The following is a 6,250-nucleotide window of genomic DNA, read 5'->3' as shown; positions in this document are numbered from 1 at the left end:
TGTTCACGTTATTTCTATTATCACTTGAATTCTAACTAACTAGCATTTTTAAAAAAAAAGTGGCATCACTATTGACACATTTTCCTTTTTTCCTTTGCTAACTGACAACAAGGTTCATCTTACCCGGTGTACTAAAAAGATGTTTAACAAAAATTAAAAACACAAAATAGTAAGCTTCTTGGAGATTTTATCTTGAAAATCTCTTAGGAACACTCGGAAGGTGGACCTTAGAAGTGATTCCAACCTCTTGTGTTTTCCCAAGAGATTCTTAGAATACAATTAATGAGAAGCGTAGTCTTGCCAATTAAACACCATCTAAAAACTGGTGATAGTTTAGAGTCAATAAGTGTGAGAAAAGGATTGTATGCCTGCCTCCTTGTAAGATAAGGGTAATATGAAATATGAAATCGTCGAAACGGAAGAAAAAGGGAGGTGATTAGAAATAGATTAGAAGGGATTGAGAAAACAGTGAAGTTTTAAAATAAAATAAAAAATTACGACTGTCGTAATGTCCCATAAAAGGGTTTGGAATAGCGAGGAATAATAATTATATAAGTTCAATGGAGTTGCCACTAACCTATTATTTTCCTAGGTACGATTAGTTCACCTAATTGTTAATCGTTAATTGGTCTCTAGACTAATCCTAGGCTAAGGAACCAATAGTCTCGGTCTACATTTACAAGAGTTGGGATCGAGAGTTCAGTTATGCGAGGGAAATGTACTAACAACCACTACACAACCGTTCTACAAAACGGTACCTAATTAATTATGAGTTATCCCTAAATTGAATCCAATGATCTTTAATTGACTCCTTTAAAAAAATCAATATTAAAATTTTAAAAGAAAATGTGAAATAAGGTGCGATTTAGGAATGTCTAATAAGACCACTAAAAAAGGGGATCTTATTAGATAAAACCCCTCATAACTAATATAGGTCAAAGTCTGAAATACCCCTTTACCCTTCATTTAATCAATGAGATGAACACACACAAAAATAAAATATATACAGATAATAATCAAACAAATTCATCAAATTTGATTAAAAAGAGTCTTTGAATCATTTTCAGATCTTTTTCAAAATTTTTTAGAATTTTCTAAAAAAATAAATATTTTTCTACAATTTTTTGAGATTTTAAAGATTTTTTCTTTCATTTTTGGTATTTTTATTTTTTTCATTTTTTTTATCTAAGTAAAAATAACTCAAATAATTATTCATTTGTTTTTATGATTTTTTTAAAATATATATTTTTTATTTTTCTAGTTTTTCTATTTTTCCAATTTTTAAAAATTTAAAATCAATTTTAAAATTAAATAAATGAACCGACAATTAAAGGCTTGTCAAACCAGTTCAATCGGTCTGAAACAAGTCAACGGGTCATCTCAAGTTGACCCGAGTCAACTGGTTTAACTTGGTTAGGACAAAGGTGGTTGGCCACGTGTCAGCCAACAATAGTCACGTGTGACACTATTTTTTTATTTTCATTTTTATTTTATTCTTTAAATTTTTTGCAGCAGAGTGATGTCAACATGACGTCACTAGCCACGCGACAAGATTTGGTTGATTATGGGAATTTTTCATGGATCACTAATGTAGTAGCAATCCAACCATCCAAATAAAACAAAGATTGGACAGTTAGGATCGCACCACGTCGCTTCCCAAATAAGTTGTCCCAAGAGTGCCACGTGTCACCATTCGTACAATGACACATGTCCCACTAATACATATTAAACCTTTTTTTTTCTCTCTTTTCTTTTCTCTGCTTTTGTTCGTCCTCCTTCTCTCTTCTCTTCCTTTCTCTTGCTTTCTCTCTTTCTCGCACGAATCCCTCCCTCTATCTCTGTTAGCCCTAGTGGCTAAGGTATCAATCAATCCAGTTAGTTTTGATGATATCAACCCATTAAGGTCCCTCAGGTGATGTAATCTATATTCTTAAGTTCAGTTCAGGTATACAACACAATGCCCAAGCAAATCATAAGGATCATAAATACATTGAAGGAGCAATGAGCAAGGCAAAAGTCATGGCCAAAGCATGCTCATTGAACACCCAAAGCACAACCAACCAGAGTATATATGAAGACTTGTGTTTATGTTTACATGTATGTTGGGTTGCCCGTGAGGTAGGATCATCTTGTAACTCTTGTGCATGTGATGATGGTAAGAATACATTGCAAGAGCTGAACAAGTACATGTGCATGTAGTTTATGTAGTATAGAACATCATAATTGAATTTACACATGCATATTGAGTCATAGTAAGTGCATAAGATGTCAAATGAGCTTTCAAACTTGGTTTTCCAAACAAGACATTTTAAAACCTCATTTGGACAAGCCTAAAGTATCATTAGATAAAATATTATTTATGTGCACTTGTCCTAGCATGAGTTAGTACATTTAGAGGCTTACTAGTGTGGAAAACTAGGAACTCATCAACGAATAGCTTTCGTTGACTAGTGGGCCTAACTCTTTGACAAATGGGCTTGGCTCATTGACAAGAAAATCTAGTAGCTAAATCATGTCTCGCAGCCCAGGTGACTCGTCGATGACTCGATGGCACTCATCGACAACTAATGGTTGCAGACCCGTAATAAATAAGCTTCAAACTGATATTTTTTGCTTTATCTTGTCTCCATTAATGCCCAACGGCTAGCCAGCGACTTGCTCATCTCCTTGGCCATAAATATAACCCATTGGCATTCATTAAGCACATTGATTGAGTGTTGGTTGTTGATTAAGTTAGTTGAAGCATTCATTCTAGGTTTACACTTGGTCAAAGCTCTCTTGTACCTTATTCTTGTTATACATCACTTGCTGAAAGAGAGTAGTGTGAGGCTTTTCTTGTATTACCAACTCAAGAAGGAGCATCATTTGAAATCTCTACACTTGCTATTATTTGTGAAGCTTGAAGGTTCTTAGTGAGCTATTGTTAAGGAGGTTCTTGGTGAACTCCTTGGTTTAGCTCTTGGTGAGTAGTTGGGATTGGTTCCCTTTGTGTAAAGGCTTCTCCTTCTTGAAAGGAGATCATTTAGTGGATTTGACAATCCTTGAGTTGGTCTCAAGGCGTGGACGTAGGCGGGGTGCCGAACTACATTAAAATCATTGTGTTGAGCTTCTCTCTCCCTTATCTCTTTACTTGCTCGTGGTATTTACTTTGTCATTTATTTTGATATCAATCACTTGTATCTTTCCAAAGTTTTTGTTTTGTAGAAAAAATCATTATCCGCAAAAAATGTATATTCACCCCCTCTCTAGAAACACACTTGGGCTGACAGTTTCTTACTCTCTCTTTTCTTTGCTTTCACTCTCTTTCTCTCGCACAAATCTCACTCTCTGTCTCTTTCTCTTTTGATTTATCTTTTGATCCCTTTAACTCTTACACGAATCTATATGTCTATCTCTATTTTTCTCTGCTTTCTCTCTCTTTTTCTCTTTTCTCACGTTCCCTTTTTCTCTACTTTCTCTCTTTTGATTTCTTTAACTCTCTTCCTAATTTTCTTCCTTTGCAAGCCTTGATTCAAAAACAGGAGCAAAGAATAACATATCCAAACCCATAAGATGAATACCCACTCCTATTTTTATTTTTTTCTTATTATGTGATTATTATGAATTTTCTTAAATTTTCTTGTGTTTTCCTATGATTTAAACGGGAAAATAGGGCTTTAGTCAACTCATGTTAGGATTAACTTTAGGCTTGGGTTAAGGCTAGGTTGGGGTTTAGGCTGACTCTCATTGGGCTAGATTTATTTGGGCCTAAAACTAAATTGAAATTTTGGGCTTTCGGTTGGATTAATTAGGCTACAGGTAGATGGGCTTAATGGCAAGTTTATATTTTAGCTGAATTACCTCAAGCCTAATTGGGCTTAGGATTAGGCAGGTTCGGGTCAAGGTCAAAGGTCAATGGACCCAGGTCAAACTTGTACCTAAGTTTTAGGTCTTCGAGTAAGATGATTAGGATCCAAGTCTGACTCGAATCTGGGTCAGATCTAGGGCATTTAAATTTGGGTTATTGGATCTAGATATGATCATGGGTATGGGTTAAATATTTGATTTTTATTCTGGAATATTTCAAGAAAATTTATGGATTTGTTGATTCTTATTCTATTCAAACTTAAACTTAAGTTACTGAATTTTAAGTTCAACCTTCAACATGCTAGAAATTTAAACAAAGGCTAATATAGAATTTAAAAATACCAACCTCTGTTCTAAATTTTCCAATCTGTAACCTTTCCTTCCTTTGACCGAGCCTTCTTGAACTCTTTCACTGCTACTCCTTCACTGCTTCCGCAATCCAAACCTCTGAATCCTTTATCTTTCTACTCTCTCAATTCCAAATCTTCAGACTTCTCTTCCTAATCCTTAAAATTCCTTCTTAAAAACTTCTCAATGAACAATTTTCTCTTTATATTTCTTTGTCACTATGTCATTGTCCTTATGAAGTTCTCTATTTATAGGCCTGAGGAGCAATTGGATTTAAATTTAATTGATCAATCATTTTTAAATTGATTAATCAAACTTAAAACTAATTGGCTAATTAAATTGATTAATCAATTTAAATTGTTCAATGGCATTTAAAAAACAATTAACCTTTATTTTGATTTCTTAAGTGAAGTTCTTTTGTGTGTGCGTGTGTGTGCAGGTGCAAGCATGGAGAATCTGGGCCAACTTTTTATTTCATTTTTCCTTTTCTATTTTTTTTTATATTTTCGATGTAAAAATTCAATTTCCCTAGTATTTTTATTTTTCCTATATTTTCTCACTTTTATTGCATTAATGTGTTATATAAGCCCCAAACAAAATATGGTGTCTACAAAAACAAAAAGGGAGAGAGAGAGGCACTAAGGCTAAATTACAATATCTTTCACCTCGAAGTTGCATGTACGTATGAGTTCATTTTCAATACATGTTGATAGTAATTTTTTGACCGAATCGTCAAAATCGAGTGACTAGATCTCTCATCGAAGATTAACCCTAATCCCCTCACCTATTTCGGGCATTTCTACTCATTTTTTTTACCAATTTTGATCATCCCGGGTTGTTTGAAATAGTCTAAAAAGGTTAAGGGAGACCAAAACGGATTTTGAGTTTCTAACATAAAAATCAAGAAAATTATCCAACCCGTTTTCAGGCACCTTCACTCTTTTTTGGACCAAATTTGAACGTTCAATGTGATTTGGAATAGTCTAAAAGGATTAAGAGCAATCCAATCAGATTTTAGGTTTTTGACAAAAAAATTGAGAAAATTTCTTGGGTCATTTTGGGCATTTCCACTCCTTTTTCACCAATTTCGATTGTTCTAGGTGATTCTCAACAATTTGAAAAGGTTAGGAGCATCTCGAGTGGATTTTAAGTTTTTGACATGAAAATTGAGAAAATTGCCCATCTTGTTTTGGGAGTTTTTGCTTGCTTTTAACTAATTTTGATTGTCCTGAATGGTTTGGAATAGTCTGAAAGGGTTAAAAGTGTCCACTTTTGAGTTTTTGGCATGAAAATCAAGTAAATGGTCCGACTCGTTTCGAGTGTTTTGCTCCTCTTTTATAAATTTTGACTATCCTGGGTGATTCAAAATAGTCTAAAAAGGCTAGGAGCATCACGGACGGATTTTGAGTTTTGACACAAAAATCGAGAAAAATGTCCAGTTTGTCTAAGATGTTTTTGCTCTCTTTTGATCGATTTTGACCATCCTAGGTGATTCGGAGCAATCTAAAAAGGTTAGGAGCAATTTAAACAAATTTTGGATTTTTGGCACGAAAACTAGGAAAATCGCCATTTTTGTTTTCCATATTTTTAGTTTTTATTTTATTTTATTTATTTCATTATTATTTTTTGGGGGCTTTATTAGTATTTTTCCTTCCCACTTTTGATTTTTAATATTTTATTTTATTTTTGTTCATTTTTTATATAATTAAAAAATTATAATAATATTAAAATAATTTTTAAAAAAGACGCCATTTTCTTTGTGCAATTATTTAAAAAAAAAAAGGGAGGGGGAGGGGGGGGATAGAGGCATGCACAGTGTACGCAAGTGCCCGTGCGAAAAGTTATTTGCTTTTTCAATTGAGATGGAATGATCCTTTGAATAAATAAAAAAAATGATCAATATATCAAGGTACATTGTTTCCAGCTTAGATTGATAAACTCAAGACAAATTACTCTATCCTCTATTCAAGGAGGAGAAATGAGTCTAACTATAATGTTAATTTAGAAGAATTTAACTCTTACAAGAATTGATGGAAAGGGGGATATTGATTATTGA

Source organism: Malania oleifera, chromosome 6 (assembly GCF_029873635.1).
Source record: "Malania oleifera isolate guangnan ecotype guangnan chromosome 6, ASM2987363v1, whole genome shotgun sequence".
Lineage (NCBI taxonomy): Eukaryota > Viridiplantae > Streptophyta > Magnoliopsida > Santalales > Ximeniaceae > Malania > Malania oleifera.
Note: the sequence above shows the minus strand (reverse complement) of the source record.